The sequence below is a fragment of the Corvus moneduloides genome, chromosome Z (genome assembly GCF_009650955.1).
Source record: "Corvus moneduloides isolate bCorMon1 chromosome Z, bCorMon1.pri, whole genome shotgun sequence".
Taxonomy (NCBI): Eukaryota; Metazoa; Chordata; class Aves; order Passeriformes; family Corvidae; genus Corvus; species Corvus moneduloides.
The window spans coordinates 48,768,189-48,792,682 of NC_045511.1; the positions used below are offsets into that span (position 1 = coordinate 48,768,189).

General features: G+C 41.4%; 1 protein-coding gene across 2 annotated transcripts in view; it reads right to left on the reverse strand.

Moving 5' to 3' along the window:
- Positions 1 to 24,175, reverse strand: part of SNCAIP (synuclein alpha interacting protein) — an 88,305-nt gene extending 64,130 nt beyond the window's left edge. The window contains exon 1 of one of the 2 annotated variants that reach the window (XM_032096427.1): positions 24,010 to 24,175. The gene's annotated coding sequence lies outside the window, so the exon portion shown is untranslated. The remainder of the gene's footprint in view (positions 1 to 24,009) is intronic. The other variant, XM_032096428.1, reaches the window with a different exon arrangement.
- Positions 24,176 to 24,494: the final 319 nt, after the last annotated feature.

Consider the following 24,494-nt stretch of genomic DNA (forward strand, 5'->3'; position numbering starts at 1 on the left):
AACCATCAAGGTGGGAAGAGACCTTTAAGATCTTTAAGTACAACCGTCAACCCAGCACTGCCACTCTAATCCTAAACCATTAAACCACATGACCCAGTGCCTGATCCAGATCCCTCTTAAACATGTCCAGGGACGGTGACTCCACCACCTCCCTAGGCAACTTATCCCAATGCCTGACCACCCTAACAAGAAAAAAAATTTCTAATATCTAATCTAAATCTCCCCTGTCTCAGTTTAAGACCGTTTCTTCCAGTCCTCTCACTGCAGGCATGGCAGAAGAGACAGGCCCCCACCTCACCACAACCTCCTACCATGGAGTTGAAGAGAGCCATGAGGTTCCCCTCCCTCCTCCTCTTCTCAAGACTAAACAAACCCAGCTCCTTCAGCAGCTCCTCATAAGACATGTTTTCTAGACCTTCCAAGATCCTTACTGCCTTTCACTGGACATGCTCCTGCACCTCCATATCCTTTTTTAAAGTGAGGGGCCCAGAAGTGAACTCCAGGTGTGGCCTCACCAGTGCTGAGTACAGCAGATGACCACTGCCCTGGTCTTGCTGGCCACATTGTTTTTCATACAGGCCACGATGACACTGGCCTTCTTGGCCACCTGGGCACACACTGGCTCATATTGAGCCAGCTGTCAATTAGCACCCCAAGTCCCCTTCTGCTGAGCAGCTTTCAAGCCTCTCCTGCCTAAGCTTGTGGTTCTGAAGGGGGTTTTTGCAACCCCAGTGCAGGATCCAGCTGAAGCTTCCGCAGTTGTCCTCAGCCCATTGACCAAGTCTGTCCAGGTCTCTCAGCAGAGCCTTCCCAGCCTCCAGCAGATCAACATGCCCACACAACTTGGCGCCATCTGCAAATTTACTGAGGGTAAATCCCCTCAATCTCCATGTCTATACCATCAATGAAGATGTTAAACAGGACTGGCCCCAAAACTGAGCCCTGGGGAACACTGTTAGGGACCAGCTGACAACTGGATTAGCTCCATTCACAACAGTCTGGGCCCAGCCATCCAGCCCAGTTTTTGCCCATTGAAGAGTCCACTCATCCAAACCATGAGCAGCCAGTTTTTCTAGAAGGATACTGTGGGAGATGGTTACAAACGCTTTACTGAAGTCTAGATAGATGACATCCACAGCTTTCCCTTCAACTACTAAGTGGATCATTTTGTCATAGAAGGTGAAACAGGTTGGCCAAGCAGGAGCTTTGTTTTGTAACTTCATGCTGGCTGGTCTTGATTCCCTGGTTGTCCTGCACATGACATGCAGTGACACTCAGGATGATCTCTTCCATAGGAAGGACTGAGTTTAGGATGTGCAGCAGGATGCTCTGCCCTGGAGTGTGGTTCAGCCACTGGACAATGCCCTACTTGCAAGGATATCAGCTGTGGATTGACAGAGGAGTCATGTGCTGCATTTGGTGTTGAATTACGCTAAAACCAGTCTGGTTCACAAAACCCAAATTAACATCCTGATAGTAAGGCAACTGGAGACATGTGACTGGCAATCAATATACTATGTAAGTCCAGTCCACTCTCATGTGGTTAGGTTCTTCTAACATATTTCTTCTTGGAGTGTGTGCATGAAGTTTCCTCCCTTGAAGTAGGGATGCCCCTTCGAGGATACTCCTCGAGGCTGAGAGAAAGAGATCTGCCCACAAGCATTGGTACGGTGAGTTAGATCAATTTCTACTTAATAATTGTTTCTTTTTGCTAGCTTTGATACAATTCCTTTGATATAGTGCACTATCCTAACTTACACTATACGCCTCTAATAGTTTTAGTTTTATACTGTGTAGTAAGTGATTCTGATTAAGATATTTTGTCTAATCATTTGTCATAATAAATATTTTATATAAATACATCTGATGTGCCACCTTTACTTGTGTGAGACAAAGTTACTCACAACCATTGACAAAAGTCTGGGGCTAAGATTGGATTCAGCTGCACCCAGGCTCCTCTCTGAGGAGGAGTTTAGAAAGCAAGGGGGTCCTTTCTGCACCTTATGACTCAATGGGAGGGCTTCTCTAATAACCTTTGTCTGAAGCTCCCACTCCCACCTGTGACAGGCTGACAGGCCTATAGTTCTCTGGATTATCCTTCCAACCCTTCTTGTAAATGGGCAGCATATTTGCTAATTTCCAGTCAGCTGGAACTTCTCCACTAAACCAGGACTGCTGGTAAATGATTGAGAGTGGTTTGGCAAGTTCTTTTGCCAGTTCCCTCATTATTCTGGGGTGTATCCCATCAGGGCCCATGATCCTTAAGGTCCCTCCCAAACCAGGCCTTTCTACAATTCTATGATCAACAAGCGCTTTCCAACTTTTCTCTCCAGGGTGCACCCATGGGATTATTTCAAGCAGGTCTCTGAAGTGATGTACGGACTAGTATTGGTGGCTTTTCTATTAACTATGACTTCTTCCTCTAAGCATTTATTTTCTATTATTTTGCTAGTTTGTAAATGTGTGTCAAACTCAGTAATAGGACATCATAATGCTCGTAATGTAAGATATCCAACACCAAGAACTAAATCCAAGGCAGAAATGAAGACTAATTTTGCATTTTACATGCATTTTTCCAGGTTGGCAGGGTTTCAGTGCTTTTTCAGTGTCCTTTTTATATATTGAAGTATTTAACAGAGATAAGAACAAAAAAGAGAAAATGGTGCTTAGAGGCTTTTTAGTGTATGTAGAAACAGAAACACCTATCAAAATAATTGTTTGCATAATCACGACATAAACAAGCTGCAATTAGGCTGTACTTATCATTTCATTATGCTGCTCATTATGACCAAGATATCCTGTTTGTTCTGCCTGTTCAAACAGAAAAAAACCCAACCCTTCATGAAAGCAATTTTTTAATAGTGTTTCAGAAGGAAGCTGGAGCTGGTAAACACATGTTCTTATGGGAAATTGCCATAATCCTGACTATATCCCAGCAGGCTCTGAAAATATTTCTCACAAAGTCTCTTACATAAAATCTACAACATATGTACGGCAGACTGTGCTTCACATCCTTTTAAGGAACTTGTGAGATTAATGAAGAGAACATTACTCTTGCTTTTCCTTCCAAATGTCTACCTCTTGCAACAGGTATTCCGTAATACTTGTTTTCTCTCCTATTTTCATGATTTCTGCACTACCATGAATCTGCAAAAGTGGCTATGAAAGTTTACAATTAGACCCCCTATTGACAGTGTCTTACTGTAGACTTCTAATGCAGCTCATCCAACACACAGTCTATTGATAAATGCATTTCATTACGTTTGTACCACTAAGCTCCTACCGTTCTTCCAGGGCAATTATCAGAGAAATCAATACAGTTGTTATTTTTTATGTGGTTGCTAAGAGGTTTTAAAAATCAATACAGTAGTTATTTTTTACATGGTTGCTAAGAGGTTTTGAAATTGATCTCAGTTTTTTCTTTTTTTTTTATTACTATTGACTGAAATGTCAAAAAAAGCACAAACAGATCAACACACCTCCCTTACTAATTGTCATTCAGCTAAATATCTATAAGCCATTAGGGACATATAAGAGTCACAAATTTCTGGATGGGGAACAACAGCATCAATGAAAATTTTAAAAAACTTCACCATTTGAAAAATGTAGAACACTCTTCACAATCTAAAATGGACTGCATGGTTTTCTCAGCTGTCTCTTATTCACTACTTCTTAACTGAGTTTTTGCCCTCTTGCATCAAACAAGGCAATTCAGTATGCAAGAAATATCTTGAACTTTTTATTCTAAATACAGTTCTTTGATATTCCAAATCAGAAACTTAGCAATTAGTCTTTCCGAAAAGCTCTGCGATCCAGTACCACCTACTGTAATTATCTGTTTTTATCAAAACCAGAATCAGTAGCAATGAGAAATCTGCCAGGACTACTGTGTATGTTGTCTCATGCCTCATCTTCTTTCTCAACTGCTGTTTTTTCTGGAATTGTTTACCAAACAGATGAACAGACATGCCTCATAGTCTTCTACTCACTGGAACACAACTGGCCTTTACAATTTGTGCAGCTTGAAATTATGTGTTTAGAAGACAGCATGGATAGGAAAGGGGGTGGTACACTTCTGCCCTGTGTAATTTACTAAATCTGCAAAAAGTGGATTTAGAACTCCTTTATTCTGATTTACCAGCATTTTACTCATACTTACACTGCATTTTTAGAAATAGCTGCAGAAAATGCAGGCAAGGGAAAGAAAAAGGTCATACCTTTAATGAACATACAGAAACTTATAACCAATGTCCTCCATGTTGAAATATCACAGATGGTAAGATTAATTTTTAAATGACTGTGCTTTCCTTTACCACATGCAAAAATATTGCAATAGTATTTTTAACTTTTTGGATGTTAGTTAGCCACAATGACTTGCTGCTACAGTTGGAAACCAGACCACAAATGTTCTACCACTGAAGTTTAAATCTATCTCTTGGTTTTAACTCCACACTATAAATTACTAAAATAAACAGGAAAACTTTTCATTTGCACTTCCTTTACTTTCCACCCAGAACTCTACTCTCCAGAAACTATTCAGACTTCCCTTCTCTGTCTTAATGTGACTCTTTTAAAGCCCAAGGTTTTAAGTGCTCTGCCTAAAGGACTCTAGCTACTTCTGTGGGTGTCACTGTTAATTAAGGACACATGGAAAGGAAATGAAGGAGCCAAAAAGCAGCCTTGTTTCTGGAAAAACATCAGAATACATGGACATGGGTGACAACAGTAGGAAAAATCAGAGCTAGATAACAGGAAATGTTTGCAGCTTACTGAAACAGTTTAATTAGAGCCTCTTTTTCAAGCATATGAACAAAATTCAGCCTCAAACTAAAGGAAAACTGGGGTAATGACCTCAAAGTTTCAAATGTACCCAAAACCCCTCAAGAAGTTATAAGGATGAGCCTATCACAACTGTTAAAACACATTTTATTTTCTTTTTACATATTCTATGCATATTAATTTTATTTTCTTTTATATGTTCTACTCAAACTTCACTAAACATGTCATTTGCAAACCTACCAAACCATGTAGTCAGCTAGACAGAGCGAATTAGGATGTTTATTAGCTAAAGGTGATCAGATAGGCCCTGGTGGTAAACCAGTAGGGAACAACAGAGATACACTTACTTGTTGACTGATCTGAAATTAAGCTTTTTACTCTGTGGTAGCTTCATTTTTGCTCCACACCAACTACATTTCTGTTCACAGCAACAAGAAAAGCATGCCAAAAGCATGCCAAAACCAGGTGATTCCAACTTCTGGTTACTATTAACTAACACCCCATACTGATTTCTAGCTGCTAGCCTTCACAAGTGAAACAATACAAACATATCGCTTAGGATGACCTTTGAGAATGACTGCCGTTTAAAATACATAAGCTGTATGCCCCAATTGCTTATCATACAAAAAGAAGAACTGAGCTTTCACTACTGAGTTATCATCTTCATTTCCAGACTCTCTCAACTCCTCCACCTCCATCGTGATGACCTGAACTACACTCACAAACTTCTCTAGTGATGACTCTTGGGCTCACCAGGAACAACCATTACATTTAGCATAATCTATTGACAGGGATTTGAAAGAATTTATGGCCAAATACCACAATCTCTTGTTTTTCACTCAAAAATCATACCAACCAACATTTCTACTCCTAGTTCTAGGAGGATGCAAAAGAATAAAATTAAAAACCAGGAATAGGGGAAAAAACACCCCCAAACCAACAATATTTGGCAAACAGCAGCTTAGCATCACAAGGAACTATTTAGCTGACTGCAACTGAGAAGTAAGCAGAAACACTGATTGGCTAGACTTGGTTTAAAATCTACACAAGCAATTCAGTATCAATGTTAGAATGTTTAGTTTTCCAGTAAACAATATTGTCATAGGAAAGCTTGTGCTTCTGGATAATAGCACTATAATTTGTAGTTTTATTAACATAATTTTCAGCATCTATAAAGCAAATCATCAGTCTCAGCATGTGACCAAGGTGCAAGTGTAGCCACTTCACTGGGAAAAAACGCAGTTGGCTAGGCAGTGTTCTGTTACTCCGTTTTTTTCCAACAAAGGAGTACTTTTTTACTGCCTCTTTTTCACACACATACACACTGAAACAAGCAACAACACTCCAGTTAGGATCTCTCCCAGTTTTAGGAAGAGAAGACAGCTTTAATACTACTTAAATCAGCGCCAGTTGCAACTGTTTAAGAGATTATTCCTTTTAAACAAACTCCAATATTTTCCATTCACTTGTTGCAAGGTAAAGGGGCATTACATATGGTGAGCAAAGAGGAACAAGGATTTCCTGCTTTGTATATCCTACTACACAGAAGAAAGCATTGCCAACCCCAGAAGTTGAATTCTGGAATACTGACAAAGTTATGAACCATATGTGGTCCAGGATGTTCATATGGTCTTTCAATTACACAGATGATTCACTGATATTTATCATAGCCATACAGTCTGAAAAGGAACTTTGGATTGCTATGTCAGTTAAGCAGTAAGCTGCTACTGATGAATATAATCTTAGGTTGCTTGTTATCTAGCAAATCTGTGAAAAAATATAGTCTTGCTATTCAAAAGTCAGTTGTTACTCTCACAAATGCTCTTAGGAGATAAGAGATGATGTCTTACAATTCCAGTAGAACCATGTTGGGAAAAGAAAAGAGTGTACTGTCTGCAGCTGTCAAGAGTCCTCTGTGACTCATGTAAAATATCAGTGTCCCTTATGTCACCATCAGTTCCTTTCCATGAATAGTTGCAGTACCATAGTAAAACCTTACATAACCTATTATACAGATACTGCCCTGACTAGGCATTTATTCAGACATACAAATTTTATAACTTCATTGCCTTAAATCGAATACTGAATTTAGAGAAAGCAAAATAACTAGGGCAAGTGAATTCTTAATCTGTCTGAAGTCCTGGATCCAACTGTTTCCAGCCCTCTCACAGCCAAGTTCTTAAAGTTCTAACCACTAACGAAGAATTTCACCCTCTTCGGCTGTTCAAACACTCACATATCCAGCACAGTCACAAATGCAGATTGCAGATCAGCAACTGAGTTTTGTAGCAGTACATTCTTTGAGGATTTGCAGAACTGCATGGAGAGCCATAAAGCACTGGAGAGTCACACAAAGAAACTACTAAGCGGCTTAAGAACGAGCTTCCACAAGAGATCAGGCACATCTGCAGAACTGTAAGTGATAAAGACACTAATCTCTTCCTTAGCTGACAGATTCAAAGAGCCCATCACCAAAATATTTAAGAAGCAACATTCTTCCCTGCAAGATCAGGGCAACTTTCCTTTTGCCTGCAAGTTAGTTAATGCTTGTACAAACTCTTTAAAGACCTAGCAGGACCTCTTAAGCATGGAATGCTTAATCCTTTAATGCTGAGGAGAGTGGCTCTTTCCTTAAGGAAAGTCAGATCTAAGTAAGATCCTTCAGAACCAGCTGGCAGTCTCACTAGGACAGAAAATACATTGTTGTATACTTGTGTACATATAGAAACCAGGACTGAATATAGGAGGCAATTCTACAGAATATCCCGCTCTACCTAATCTACCACAGAACCTAAAATTCAGACTTATACTGAAGAAGAAAGTAGAATTTGCTCTTAATGTAACAGATTCACCCGCCCACCTGAAATCCAGAGCTGCCACATCAGCCAGTTTCCAAAAATGAACTTAGGTGAAGGTACTTTAAACCCTGGAAGCTGTGGCATATATGTACTTTTCAATTCAGATATTTGAAAAGCTCCCTTTGAGTCTAGAAAAGAGAAAGCACTGAATACCCTTCCACTTTCACCAATGCATGATGTAGCAGCTCTAGAACCAGCTATGCTGACTCCAGACCACCTCTGTCACCCAGGACAGGGCACCTTAAAGTACGCCACAGGGTTTGAGTGACGGATGCAAAACAATTATTACTATGTCTTTTTTAACGTACACTAAATTTAGTTTACAAAGCAAGACAGAGAATGACTTCCTTCAGAATTCCTGCAGAATTCCAGTGATGTAAATATTAGCATTGGAGATTTTTTCACTTCTCAATTTTATGGAAGCAATCTCCCTCAAAGCAGTTTATTTATTATGTTGCCATTCTGCAGGCCTATGTCTAGAAAAATTGTAATCTGTAAATATTTTAAAAAGATCTTCTGAGTGCTGTAATTTTTCAAGCATCATGATTGGTTTAAACCACCCTATTTATGGGAAAAGAATATTTATTTCTGTTGGTCCTGGTGAAACTTATATTTTCCATGTTGCAGTTGGAGATCTAAAATACACTTAGGGAACATTATATTACACTATGCCTGTAATTAAAAAATGGATTTTGTTTTCTTTTTTAAATTTTTTTAAATTTTATTTTATTTGGATTCCAAACTGTTTCAAGAGCCAAAATTACAGCAATGGATTGATAGTGTAATATTTTCTTATGGAGGTTCTAGTAAGATTGAATTTATGATTTATCACACTGCACTACCCCCTAATCAACACAATTTCTGAAACTGCAACATCTCAGCAACATGTAAAACTCAGTTTTTACCAGTTTTTTTACCAGAACTGTTTACCAGTTCTGTCAGGGTCTATGAAAAGGCTTTTTCCTTTGCTTTTGAATGGTGAAAAACATAAAGGATACCATATCAATGAGTGGACTTAACCAAAACAAAAACAACTGAACCAAAGGAAAACAAATTACATATCCTATCAAGCTATGAATAATGTTAAATAAGACCAGAAGCAGAATCTGGAACAATCAGTAATAAAACATAACATGCAAAATGGTGGGAATCCTGCCATTGATATATTTTGTAGCATTGAATGTACAAAGGCTCAAGTTTAAATTGTGCAGCTAGTAACTAGTTCACTGTACTTCCTCTGAGCTTTAAAAATATTTTCTTAAGGAGAACTAGCCAAAGAGTCTTCAAACACATTTGTTTTGAGTACTGGTAATTCAATGCTAACACCAAACCCAGGTTAAAATAATACATTCACATATAGATCTGGAGATTGTGTATGACGCAATTTTCCACAGAAAATTATTATTGAGCAGAAACATCAGGAATTTAACAACTCTGTTCTTCAGTTATTTTAGAAGTGTGAAATCTGTCCAGAAAAGCTTTCTTAACAAACTAATCTTAAAAGACACTCATTTTTTTTTCTCTACTTCCTGCAAAATTTCAGGAAAAAAAACCCCACTACTATTTCAAAGTGTGACTCCCTGGAGAAAATGTACATATGATGTTTGCAATTACTAGGAAATGTGCACTGCAAATTGAATTTATTACTTTACTAGTGAAAATTCAGCAGCTGAACTAACAAAATCAGGTTGAGTGTTGATTCTTTTTCCTAAGTACCTCTCATGTCAGTAAATTCTACAGCAGAAATAAATTTTATTTCATGTTACCTATCCGTTCTACCAATGCCAATGCAGGAAGTTCATAAATGTGAATCCTCAGGAGGCTTACATGCATCACTGAGAACAGTAAAATGAATGGTTACACATCTGCAGTCTGAACTTCGAGATGAATACAAGCAAATTGTGAATGCACATTTTTCAAATGATTGCGCCCATTATTTTCCACTGACTCATGACTGTTGGCAGAAATGAATAATACATTTTAGTATGTAGAGATTCAACAATCACAAGTACAGACAGTATGTATGTGTATATATCCATCTTCTCTGCATAGATAATAGTAATGCTATAGGTTTTAATCTGTTTTTTATACTTAAACATCCAATAACTTATAATGCAGAACTGTTAAATATATATAGAACACTGCATCAATCATGTAGAAGTACAAGTGCTGTTCAGTATTTCTGTAAATCCCCCATTAAACCTAGATTTGAGACTGAACCAAAGGCTTTTATGGATCAAGTCATGGCCACTTGGAACACTGAGAGACATAAAATGCTGTGTTAGTTCATGTCAAGATGATTTGCAGCTCACTTCATTATTTCAAAGAATATTAGTGACAGATACAGCGCATTCCACAATAAAGTGAGTGCTTATGCCCTTAAATTCAGGAGGCAACTGCTAAACAAGGACTGGGAAATCAGATGACCCGAGTCCTGAGATATTTTACACAACCAGTACACTGCTAATGTACATGCAGAAAACACAGACTCTTGTGTAATTATTCAGTAACACCATCAAATAAGAAGGAATTAACTATTTGAATACTGATAATGTCTTGCTTTGCATGTCTACATTCTCTATTAGGCCTTGTAACATACCGTAAGCCACTTCTCAAGACATCAACCACTACATGTCCTGTATGGAAATACACAGAAAAAATGAAAATTCAACCATTATATCCAAAATGGTGGCTGAAAGTGTAATTCATCTAAAACAACTTCAAAGCAGCACAAAACTTTACTAAAATAAAGGAACACCACAGAAGAAATTGTGCGTGTACACACTGCCCTCATTTTTACTTGAGCAACACTTTAGAGATGTGCATTTTAGGAGAATTAAGCAGAACATTCAAGAAATTATTGGTTTCATATGGTTCCAAATCAACTTCAGAATAAATTGATACAGAAAAATATGCATGATATTTTGATTTAACAACAGTTTACCCCAGGTACAATTTGAAAAGTACTGCACCGTAAAAGCGCTCACAATGTCTAGTCTTTTGGCAAAGGTAATGAGTATTGAACATCTGCAGGGCTGTTGTGAGTTCATGAACTACAGAAATAAAAAATATGCCTTCTTTTGGTAGCCTAGTTCTTATGCAAAAATCCAAAAATAATACACCCTGGTAACAGCCTCCACAAGGAACCAGATACTTGGCCCCAAAGTAAGACAGAGCAACATAGGGCTTATGGCAACTACTACTGCTAATGCAGGCTCCAGTACTCATGTTAGAATGAAATCAAGCGTAGCAGAGCTCAGTCTTTCCAATCATGTGTTGGTTTGGGGGGAGGTGGAGGATTCTGTGTCAACGTCTTTAATAAAGCAGATGTGACTCATTGCACTCTCATTTAAAATCATAAACTGAGGTTTCTCTTCTTTCTCTGAATCAATGGCAGCAGCACTGGGGGCAGTAGCACTGGGGCAGCAATCCTTCCTAAGTTTTTGCTCAGTACAATAATTTCAATTAAATTATATTATTTGATACTGCAGCTTTGTGACACAAATCCTGACTTCAGTTTCTCTCCTTAATGTCTTACAACACCCTTATTCACCTTATCTTCTGCTGGTACTGACCACAGAAAAATATGGAATCAATTTAATAAGTATATCATCCCCATAAATCTTCCTAAGCTGCATTTTCTTTTCAGTGAAGAACACATTTCATTTGTAAGTGTTGTTTCAATAAACCAAGTAATCTAAAATATCTTTGCTTAACATATTTTTAATGTTGAAAGCAGCTGGTAGGTCATGTTGGGGTTTGAGTTTTTTTAAATTATTATTATTTTTACATGGATGAGAAAAAGGCATTTTTAAAACACTTCCTTGCCTCTTTCCTTTTCCCATTTAAATTACTCAACCTAAATTCAATAATAGTCTGGTAGAATTTCAACACCTTGTAGTCCCATAGTGGCCTGCTAAATTATTTCTAGAAATATACTGGAAAAGAACTAATGCCAAACAGTACTCTCTTAAGTTTGCAACATTCAAATGTTGTATTTGAAGTTAGAAATTTAGAACTTGTCTCACTTACATTTCCTTGCCAAAATCCTGCATTCAGTCCCATGATGATTTTTTGCTTCATGTGAGCTTTAGTTATAAATTCAAGGGAAAACTCCTATGTAAGTAGATTCTCTGCTTCCAGGGTCACAATAAGCCAAGTGTATCCACCATTCGTGTGCTCTCTTGTGGAAGGCCTGTTTTCTCGACAACAAGGTTTAAACCACTTTCCTATTCTGTCTTCCAACTGCACCCTTTTTATTTTCTCTCCTTTTATATTTTTTCACATTTGGGCTGTCAATTCCACTGTCCCATCCTTTGTGCCCTGAAACTGACTAGAATACCTAAGAGCCAAACTCCAGCAAACTGTGATACTCCAAATTTCGAAGTGAAATTTCACAGTCAGGATAGGGGGCAGCAGGATGTGAGCCAACCTCATGCACAGCACATCACACAGAGCATTCATCTCTGGACATGGTGCCCATGGGCCAAAAGAACCAAACCCTTAACCCAAAAAACCAAACCTTGAACTCAAAAAACTCACTCAGAAGAACTTACTCCCCTGGTCACTCAGACCAACCCACTTTCATTTGAGACTACTTGATGAATAAAATTAATTTGACAAATACTATATGCATATATCATAGGTATTTACTTTTAAAGCAAAAAATATTGAAAGAAATTATCATTTTTACTGCAAACATGAACTTTTCTCTGAATTAAAAATGACACTTGACCACTAACATCTATGCAAATATATTCATTTTGATAAAATGAAAATGAAGGCAATAGGGAAATGTCACAATTTTTCATACTTTATTCTATAGACATAGCCTATGATGTTGTTTTCAAAAATTCTTAAAAGTTAAGTGGAAACTACTGTAAATTTAAGCACTGTCAAAAATTTCAGGTAAAATTTAGTGGAAACTGGAATATTTAGTGAAAATCAGCTAAATTATTCTTGAGAGACATCGATGCCCCTAAGATCAGAATGCTGTCTTCTGAAACTGTCATTATTTTCTAATTTGAGAAACAGATTGCAACTGCACCTCTGCACCTATACAATGCTATCCTATATAGAGCACTGCAATCCAACATTATTTGTTTAAAATATTGTGGGCAGCAGATACAACCAACACTGGTGTTCAGTTGTGCAGCTATTAGTACTGTGATAAAATGTGGGATGAGGTGGCAGAAGTGCCACCTATGGAAGTAGTACTATTATTTTAAGCTGAAATTTCAAAGTGCCTTCAGAGATTCCTAAATCTGATTTCCTTTACAAAAGAAAAACTAAAACTATGTTAAAAAAATGAACCCCGCTACATCAAAAATTATAATGTTACAAAATTTATGCATGAGCACGTTCATTTGCTTGTACTCATTTTGATGAAGGGACTAACTGGAGGATCCCACTTCAATGCTTTGCAAAAGGTGATCTGTCTTACGCAGAGCACAACCAAGCTACTCAGAAGTATCAGGTGTGCATTTTCATTTCTTGTGTTGGCCCATGCAGCATTTTACTAGCTTAAATTTCATTAAAATTTTAGATAGCCTAAGCCCTATAGTGAGTGGGAGATATGTATATCCTTGCAGCTTTTTTCAAGGATGCCCATCAGTAACGTCCAAGTGTTTCGCAAACATTCCTCAGTCACAGTCTTACAGGATGACAAAACATTATTATCTCCATCCAGAAGCTGGAAACAAAGGTGCTTACAGGAAGCCACAGAAAAACGCAGCAGAAGGGCCAGAATGAGAAACATGGGAGCACACAGGTGTTCCTGTTTATCTGTCCACATCTCCAGACTGTACTGATCACTGCCAGAAGCAAGAGGTGGCTCTCTCTGCAGTTCATTTACTGCATATATCTGACACCAAAAGCTTCAATGTAGACAGCCTAAATATGAAAGCACACATTTTTCATGGCTACAGCCATGTCATGTTTTGGCTTGTGCTTAGCAGCCTGCAAGGCTACCATCACAGAGGCAGAGACACAGGCTATTCACTGTAGCCTTGTGTGTATGAATGATAATAATGTCTCTTCTTTTCACAGTGTTTCACAGAATCACAAAACAGCTGAGGTTGGAAAGGAGTTCTGGAGGTCATCTAGTCCAACCCCCCTGCCTATGCAACATCAGCTAGAGTCCTATTACTCAGGACTGCATCCATGTGTCTTTTGAGTATATCCAAGACTGGAGGCTCCACCACCTCGCTGAGAAATTTGTGCCTGTGTTTGGTCACCATGATAAAGTGTTTCCTCAGCAAGGCTCCTGATGACATCAAGCTGAGAACTGCAGTTGACACTCCTGAAGGATGGGATGCCATCCAAAGGGACCTGGACAGGCTCGAGATAAGGGCACATGGGCTCAAGATGAAGTTTAACAAGAGCAAGTGCAAGGTGCTGCACCTGGGTCAGGGCAATCCCCATAATCAATCCAGGCTGGGGGATGAAGGGATTGAAAGCACCCTCAAGGAGAAAGACTTGGGGGTGCTGGTGGATGAGAGGCTGGACATGACCCAGACATGTGCACTCACAGCCCAGAAAGTCAAATGTGTCCTGGGCTGCATCCAAAGCAGCGTGGGCAGAAGGGGAAGGAGGGGATTCTGCCCCTCTGCTGTGGTGAGACCCCACTGCAGCATCCAGCTCTGGGGTCCTCAGCACAGGAAAGACACGGACCTGTCAGATCTAGCCCAGAAGGGGGTCACAAAGGTGATAAGAGGGATAGAACATGTTTCCTAAGAGAATTGGGACTATTGAGCTTGGAGAAGGCTCTGAGGAGACCTCATTGTGGCCTTTGGTACCTGAAGAAGGCCTACAACAAAGCTGGAGAGGTGTTTTATACAATGCCTTGTAGAAATAAAACAAGGGGCAATGGTTTCAAACCAGGCAGTTTATTTTGGGTATTAGGAAGATATCCTTTATGGTGGGGCTGGTGAGGCACTGGAACAGGTTGTCCAGAGAAGTAGTGGATGTCCCATCCCCTGGAAGTGTTCAAGGCCAGGTTGGATGAGGCTCTGAGCAACCTGGTCTAGTGGAAGGTGTCCCTGTCCATGGCAGGGAAGCTGAAACTAGATGCTATATAAGGTTTCTTCCAACTCAAAGCATTCTATAAAGATTGTTTCTTAACACTGTTGTCTATGCACTTTCCAGCTCCATTAGCAAATGAGCCAAGGGCATCCACTAAACATCCTTGCGACCTGCCACAAAGCGCAAAAGCAAGGACATCATGAAGCGGCTCTCACCTTTTTTTAATTTAGGAACACCTTACTTTGTAACCATCACAGATGTCTTAACTATTCATGGAATCTCTACTTATGTTTGGTTGGTTTTTCCAAGGAGCCCCAACCAGAAGAAGACAGAATTCTCCACTTCCAGGACACAATGAACTATCTGTGTAGAGAGCAGCCCCAGCATTATGCAGGATTACCAAAAGGCCTGAGGAGGACTAAGTACACCATGGCAGATACTCTGAGCCTCATAGTTTGAAGGTACTGGAGCTGTTCAACATAAAGAACGAATCCTTTTTATAACAAAAACATTAGGCACTATTTGAGTGCCACATTACAGAAAGATGTTGTTACTGTCAATTTGGAGTTCCTTACTATATTTTCTTCTCATTTTATAGGTGAAAAGAATTAGATAATTTATTCAAGATCACACGTGGCTGAAACCAGGCTTAGATTGCATTCTTGCGCAGTACCCAGTGAACTAAGGCTGTTCTTTTTCCTCAGAAAGGTGTCAGGGACAGGAGTAAGAAACACTTCTTTTAAAGAATTGTTTGATGAAAGATGAGAGAATATTTTATTTATTTCAGTTTAACCATTTATCTAGAAACAAAATATTTTCTTGGCAGACAAATAAGCTGCAGCATTCTACCAGGCTGAAAAGCTCAGCTTCACCTTACTCCTCTACAGCGTTATCTCATGTCAGAGTAACATATGCTTTGTTAGAGTCTATTTTGTATTCCTCTTTGTCTGACAGTACTTGCTTTTATGCAAAATATTTTTGTGGCATGAAAAAAATTGCACCAGTTAATCCTTTTATGCCCTAACTTTTAAGCCATGTTTTCTCCCTTGTGTTTGTTAAATAGCATGATAATTGCACAGTAAAAGAACTGGATACTTGACAGATGTTTTCAGATATATCCTCAGATACAGATCAATTTTACTGTTTTTTGCAGGGTTTGGGGGTTTTTTTTGGTTGGTTGGTTGATTGGTTTAGAATGAGGAAAGAAAGTCAGTTTCTGAAAAAAAAAATTTACTACAATCTGATGAGGATGTTTGTTGTCAAACTTGACTCATAAAACATAGTATCTTAATAAGAAGGTTCACTGACTTCACTGACAAGCATATAGAGTAGCTTAACAATTAATCTGACAAACCAAAAATAACCCATATTACATAAATTAAAAAATAAAAAAAAATCCCCAACCAACAAAAAAACTCCCACAAACCAAAATAAGAAACACTTAACAGTGCAGGGATCTTCCCTGAAATGTTCAAAATATATAAACATTCCTTCTCTTAAAAATAATTCAAATCCTTTAAACAGAGTTGGATTGTGTTTTATATATTACAGTGACCTTACTCTTATTGCTGGTATTTCATATCATTCATAAAATGTCACCTTTTTTTCCCCCCATAATTGTACTCTAGAGTCAACAGACCATTTTAAAATGTTCAGTGTTTAACATTGCTCTTTTAACCTGGTCTCTCATCTGGATTTTAACACTTGCAAAAATGTATGGCCTGGATATGATGGTTCTTTAAGGCTAAACTTATCAAATTTGGAATAGGGACTATAAAATTTATTTTTGGAGTAGACATTTGCCAGAAGTCTCTCTGACACTCCATTGCCCTTTGTATAATTCCTTACAGAGGGGAATTAAATAGTGAAATAGCCAGTTAAACTATGTGGAAAAGCAGACTATCTCAATACAAGGCATAAGGGATACATGCCCAGGTGCAGAGCATCTACCAACAATGTTGCAGGAGGCATGAAGTGGGCATGTAGTCGTGAATTTATGTCAGCACGTGTAGGCATATTCACGACAGTGCAAATCTAGAGAGGACAGTTAAAAATAGCAGTGGAGACAGATGAAAGCAGGCTTCAGCATGGTTTAATAATCTGTCCAGAAGGCTTGGAAAGCCCTCTCTTAAGTCTAGGCTGGCATGTCTTCACATCACATACAGATCAAAGCCATTACAGAGCTGTCTGCATGTCCTGCAATCACAATACTCGACTGCAGTGTAGACACATCCAGAAATAGTGCTACTGTAGATATGTTCATCTAAAAACTCCATTTGGAAAAAGCAAAGCCTGGAAGCATACTGTAAAGCATATGGGACCTGATGAGGAACATATGCTGGAGAGAGTGTCCATTTTGCTAAATTCCATTAGCTGTGCTAACTCTTCCCTCTACACAACCTGTTTCCTTTGTACTCCTGGAGGACTTCCTTTGTACTCCTGTAACATGCGTTGGTTGGCCTTTCCTGTGGGGATTCACAGAGTCAGGCCAGATTAACTTGAACCTTTAAGTACAGGAGTTCACCCAGCTATACTGTCTGATGAAGAGACACCGTACACTCTACAGGCAGCTGGGGGCAACCATGCGCATGTAAACAGCACTCATTCCTCTCCATACCAACTCAGTACCAATGCTGGATTTGGAATCCCTAACCCAAGCAGGGGTATTAGTGACCTGCTGGTTCAGGGCCAGTCATCTCAGAAGAACATCAAGACACCAACAATGCCTTTATCTATTAGTGCTGCTATCAGGAGCAGAACTTACTGTGATGCAGAAACCCAGAGCTGATAGAGTCCTTCAAATTCAGGACCTACTCTCCTTAAACAGTGGTCTGCTGCATGGCAGCAACACTACATCCTCTACCGGCTACAAACTACAAACCACAACAGACACTACATCCTCTAAAGGATGGCTTACTACCACTTGTCCAGCAAGTGACCAAAGGGATCCACGCATGTTCTTAAACTGACTGCATAATGAATGAGTCTCTGGGAAGATTTTGTGTGCACTTTGCTAAATCACAACCAGAAGACAAGTTAAGGAGGAATGCAGTTATTCAGCACACTTTGCTGCCTTACCAGGAGAGTATAAAGACACACAAGAAATAGTGTTGACTCAGTTAAAGATCTGTTAGGAATTGGACCACAGCAGCAAGGATTACATACAGGCTAATTTACCATGAGAAGAACCAAGCTAGCGAAACACAAAGTTTTGGGTGCAGGGATAAACACTCTGCGCTGCTGCCTGTCTCTTTGTGGACACCCTGAGCACGTGCACCGTTGTGCTCCAATTAGTTGCTTGGATCTGAGCATCTCAGCACTCAAACACAGCAAAACCTCCTGTCACCAGGCAGTGCTGTTCCAGCAAATTCCACCAAACTGGGAGGAGCTGCTGCCTTCCTTGAAGGGATGCCCTGCAGACACCTTGACAAATTAGAGGGCTGGGCAATCACGAACCACATGAAGTTTAACAAGGGCAAGAGCTAGATTCTGCACTCCGGACAGGGCAGCTCTGGATGTAAGGACAGACTGGGAGGCTGAAGAAGGAATGAGAGGTCCCATGGAACAGGATCTGATGGTTCTGATCAATAGCAAGTTGACTATGAGTCTACAGTATGCCCTGACAGCCGAAAGGCTCAACCATATCCTGGGAAGAATTTCCTTTACCTTATAAATGTCAGTTTGGTACCTACATGAGCACTATTCTCAGTTCTTGTCAACAAAAGAACAATACATCACATCCTGGGGTGCATCAGGCACAGCATTGCCAGCCGGGCAAGGGAGGGGATTGTCCTGCTCTGCTCTGCTCTGCACTGGGGCAGCCTCACCTCAAGTGCTGGGGGCAGGTCTGGGTGCCACAATACAGAAAAGCCACTGAGCTGTTAGAGAGTGTCCAAAGGAGGGCACGAGGATGGTGAAGGGCCTTGAGGGGAAGCCGTGTGAGGAGTGGCTGAGGTCACTTGGTCTGTTCAGCCTGGAGGAGACTGAGGGGAGACCTCACTGCAGCTACAACTTCCTTGTGAGGGGAAGAGGAGGGGCAGGCACTGATCTGGTCTCACTGGTGACCAGTGACAGGACCCAAGGCAATGGCCTGAAGTTGTGCCAGGGGAAGTTTAGACTGGATATTAGGAAAAGGCTCTTCACACAGAGGGTGGAGGTTCTTCATCCAGGCAAGTGTCACAGCACCAAGCTTGTCAGAGTTTCAATGTTAACAAAAAGCTAATAATTAATGATGTAAGTATAACTCATTTTCCTGGTGATTCCATTCTGTAACTCAAGATAAGTTTTTGCCCATGTCCTAGCAACAAGCACAAATATTGTGCTTTATCCAGAGTTCAGTGTATGAGTGTGCAAAATGGTAATATCCTAGAAATTAACATATTTTGGACACATACCTTAAGACTCTTTCCATGTAACAAGAGGAGAAATGAGTACACTTAGCACAGCAGAATGTGGGTCAGGGAATGTGACACAGCTTATTTACCTTACTAGCACTCTTCTGCTTCTGTGTGCAGTATATTTCCCAAATATATTCTGCTTCATTTTGTTTGGTGCCTTTTTTTGGTTTGCTTTTAGAAGCATCTTGGAGACAGCTTTTACAAATATTCAAATAAGTGTCTCAACAAGCTGACAACTTCAATATTTAAAACCTTGACCCCATTCAAAAGCAGCTCTTGGGATCTTAATAAATTTACTACTGTGACTCAACTGGAACTGACAGCATAGCATACAAAAGGCAGAACACTTACATCCGAATTTTAGTAAAAGACAACACAAGGTATGTATGTGCACATACAAGCAGTTAAAGGTATTTCCTAATTCTAAAAAAAAAAAGGCCAGTCAGTATAGCGAGATCCTGCAAAAGAACTACATGGATGAGTAACTTGTGGAGCACTATAGCTCCAAATAACAATCGCATGCATGCCTCTGTCATGCACATCACAGATTCACAGAATGGCTGGGGTTGGAAGGGACCTCTGGAGATCATTGAATCCAATCCCCCTGATAAAGCAGGCTCACCCAGAGCAGGCTGCACAGGATCATGTCCAGGCTGGTCCAGGAAGGAGACCTCACAACCTCTCTGGGCCGCCTGTTCCAACAAAGCTATGTAGCACAGCCTGATTTTTACTCACAGATATAAACAAGTTGGTTAAAATGGGGGGGGGGGGGGGGGGGGGGGGCTTGAAGGGAAGTACTAAGTTCCTGATTAGAATTTAATTTTAAATGGAAAGTTCCAGGTTGATACAGTAACAATAAAACAGACGGGGGGAGAAGGGGGAGGATTTATATATGAGGAGGTCATGTAGTACACTGTATTGAGTTTAAAAGATAAGACAGACAATGCTTTTTTCTCTGGTATAAACAAAAATAATGCCAGCAGTTTGACTGCAAACAAGAACTGAGGAGGAAACTGAACCAAAAAGGAAATGCTTACAGCAAACCTCACAAACTTAATGCTGTGTTTTAACCAGAAAAAATACACTTTCAAGTGCTGCTTCATAATTCTTTAAAAAGTGCAAATCAACCATATTCATATTCAAAATAAATTGTTTTGTAAACACTCCTTAACATACAAGAAAACGTACCTAACGAAGGATTGCCCCAGTTGCCAAACTGTGACGGCTGAATTTTACTTTTCTTTGATACCTCTAAGATCTTCAGATCTATGAATCACTTGGAGCTTTATTGTAGAAGATGAAATCACAGTTCCACCTTAGACAGGTAAATAGCAGACGATATTTCTACCACAAAAATTATTTTCCCTCCTCAGTTTAAAACTCTCTTAGGGATTCAAATCAATAAAGTATCTGATGCATATGTTCTATTTTCTTGTTTCCAATGGTTCCACTGTGCATATAAATCTATTGTAGAACCACATTTGCATTTAAAGAGAAATTCCCTTGTGTTTACTATGCACCTGCTCCATGTAAGCCTATCTTCTCTACCTCCTTTGAGGATCAACAGATCTGCCAGAAAAAGAGGGAGCGCAGACACAACGCTACTCCAAGTCCTCTTGCCAATTATCTAAGCACCATTTCCTTCAGTTTAGTTTAGTTATGGTCCCATTCTGACAAGAGCTGAAAAGAATTACTTTATGCCCTTCCAAAATCCAATGGTTCTCAACTTTTTCTAACACATTTTTCATTTTGACAACGAACATATACATTTCAACTGTAAAAACTACTGTTATTTGCTAAGCAACACACAGTAAGGCATTGGCAAACGGATTACCTACAGACTTTCACATGAAAAATATAAGCTTTTCTTTATTTTACTTGGCATTAATTTTAATTATCATGGCTGTATAAGGAAGGATGAGAATATTCTCCTCTTGACCCTGAAAAGAGATGCAAGTTTATTCTAGTAAAATTGAAATTAAAAAAAAATTGTTCCCTGCTCTTCCCCTCCTTGGTCACGAGTGAAACTCATGAGTTGCTCCTGGAGCTTCATCCACACAATCAGACAAGGGTGCAAATAAAGCTCTGCTACACACCTCATCTAGTCAGCTGACACGTTTAAATGCCAGATGAGGGAGACAACTTGCTGCATTCCACAAAGGGTGCTGGAACTACTGGTCTTTGTGCTTGTGAGGTACAGCATCACCACTCCCTGAAAAGTACCATCACTCCTGCACCACTGCCAACAGGACTTTTGCACTGCTGTCCATGACAGACAAGTCACCCCATGGGACTGCCTCTGGCTGTGTGCTTCCCCTTTCCTGCCAGCATCTCCTCGCACATGGAGGTAATGCTACTTGCAGGTCTCCATTTCAGAGCATAGAAGCCAAAGTGGCCACAGCAGGGCTGTCACACTTGCCCCTTCCTGCTTCTAATCAAGGACAGAGCTGCTGTGGAAATAGGTATACGTCTGAGATATCCTGGAAGGGGACTGTGAGAAAGAGAGCTGTGCCAATGCAGCTGGTATTCCACCTCAAGTGTGTGCGTGGGATGACGACTTCTTGCACCTGTGGAGTCCACATGGGAACAGATTTCAGCTCCCAGGAAAACTGGACAGTTGGGAAGCAGAGGGACATTTCATAGTTTTTCAAGCTCTGCTGATGCCCAGTTACAAAATATGTAATATTTGGGATCATGGTTTTGCAACTATGAAAAAAATGACTTATCACTTATTCACAGTACTCCGTGAAGGGACTGAATCTCCAAAGATACCATTCAGTCACCTTGTCCAAGCAGTCTAATTTTACATGCAGCTCTTTGTAAACTCAGATGTTGGCCCCAAAGAGCTCATGGCACACTTACTTGTTGTGTTGCTGTCATTAGAGAAAAAAATACTAAGACAAGCAGCTTCTAGCTAATGTAAGTTACTGTCTTCTACAGAACTTCCTTACCTGAAAGACTGCCCACTTGCTTATGCCAAAATGCCACTTAAATGCATTTTGAGTAGCCTGTACTGGACTGCTTGCTCAAAGAAGAAGGAGTTTTTCCAGGGTCCTCAGATTTGGAGGTAACTCTTCACTGGGCCAGTCCTCTGAGGTAGTTCTATTTTACCCACTTTTTCAACAAGCTACAAGTGACACATATGCTTTCTGCAGCACACTGAGTTAATGACACAGACCAGAAATCACAAACACCTGAAAAGTAAGTGAACTACCAGTTTAAGGCAGTGTAAGCAACTGTGTTAAGCGGAATGGTCAGTTTGCTTAAGTCAGTATTTGACACATGAAAACATGCAGAAATTAAGCATACCACACCTCGCAAAAGGAGCCCACACTACAGGCCTTTTCACACTTGGGCTAACTGTGCTAAGGCATACCTGAAGGAAAAGTTACAATTTTGTAAGTACAGTGATGAGGTAAGTGTCTTCTTGACAACAGGTCAAATTCTATTGTTTTATTCAGATGAAAAGCGCTTCTCACTGTGTTTGAACTACCTCTTGAGCAGCCCCCCGAAGCCTGCTCTTGAAAACAGTTTTTCAGCTTACCTGCAAGATCTTCAAAATATGGCTCCAGTATTGCACAAGGCATTTTGCAGGCTTAGCAGTATGAAGAGAGAAGTGGCTCACCAAGTTCACCAACCATGAGCTCACCCATGAGCTATTTGCAGAGGATTTTAGGGCGAAGAAACTCATGTTTATGGGTGGTAGTAAGGCAACAGGTCATGCTTTTTATGGCTTGCTGGAAGCACATAGAGTACACATAATTCCTAAATTCAGTAAGGGCAGGACACTATTAAAGTCTGCTACAGTGCACTGCAAAAAGTTTAAATGCATGCCCATAATTCAACATAATTCCTGGCTGCAGGATCAGTGCTATTCGCACAAAATACAAAATTATTTTGATTTCTGAATCCTATGATTGTATACCTTTCTTCAGCTACTTAAATAATGGAAAAGGGTCCAACAGTCAAGTGATCTGCTTCAGAATAATTTTTTAAAAACTTTTTTTCAGTTACCTTTTGCTGTTAAGATTGCTGGGGTATAAAATGAGGCTAAGATGTTAAGATTTTCCATGGAAGCACAGGCACTAGCCGTTTTTTGGTGGGGTTTAGGGTGAGGGACTTTTTGAGGAGCAGTTGTGACTGATTAATCTCTGTAAGAGATGTGGCTTTAAGCCAACCATTGAAAGTGCTGTGAGGTGATAACACTGACAATGGAGACTGAGTCTGTTTAGGTGCTGGTTTGTATCCAGTACCATCACGACGTGATCCTCGAGCTCTTCTTCATATAAATTGCATTTGCTCACATTAAACGCTCACTGATGCGGGTATGAAAAAGGTTTGATTCCTGCTGCTGTAAAAACACGATTTTGGATTGACTGCAGTATAAGCCTTGGAGCATATTTCTACTAGACAACTTGGTATTTGTTTCCCCACAGTTACAAACATGCAACTCCTACCTGATTTTCTTCCAGATTTCGGCTTGCCCGGCGGGACAAGAGGGTGCTGACGGCCGGGTGCCCGCCGGTACGCCCGGCTCCGAGCAGAGCAGCGGCAGATCAGCGTCGGCTCCGAGTGTCAGCGGCTCACACTGCGCTACAGGGGCTTCGCGGCGGCACTTCGCAGGGCTGACATCACGTATGTGCTCAGCCCCAGCAAACCCCCCGCGTTCAGCCCTGATTTCATGCAGAAAGCACTTCCCCGGGGCGGGCTAACGGGGGCCGGGGCCGGGGCTCGCCCCCCGCCGCCGCTCCCGCCCGTCGCCCGCGTCCCCCGCCGCCCGGGCAGCCCCGCTCCGGCTCCGCGGGGACGCCTCGGCAGGGGCAGCGCCTCCAGCGACACCCGCACCCCCGCGGGGCTCCCCGCGCTCGGCTCCGCGCCCCCTCTCCCGCCGCCCCGGGGGCAGCGCTGTCGGCGGCAACAAAGCCCCGTCCGCTCCGCTCCCCTCTCCTCACCTCACCCCTGCGCTCCGCTCAGCCGCGGCCGTTCCACGGCAGCCGGGGGTGATGGAGACGGGGGAAGGACCCAGGTGCCGCCTCTCGGCTGCCGCCTCCCGCCACTCCCCGCCGGTGTAGGCAGCGCTCCGGCAGCGGCCCGGCTCCCGCCGCCCCGCCCTCCGCCCCTGCCCTGCCACCGGGCAGCGGCCGGGAGGAGGAGGAGGAGGAGAGGGCGAGGGAAGGAGGGAGTGAGGGAAGGAGGGAGGGGGCGGCCCCGCCCGGCCCTGCTGCGTCACAATGCGGGGGGCGCTGCCACGTGACCGGCGGTGCGGGGCGGGGGCTGCGCGGGACCCCGCGCTCGGGGCCGGGGCCGGGGCCGGGGCCGGGGCCGGGGCCGGGGTCGGGGTCGGGGTCGGGGTCGGGGTCGCAGCGCTGCCCCCGGCGGGGCCACCCCGGAGCTGCCGCCCCACGACCGCCGCCGCCTCCCCGCGCCCCTGCGGGTC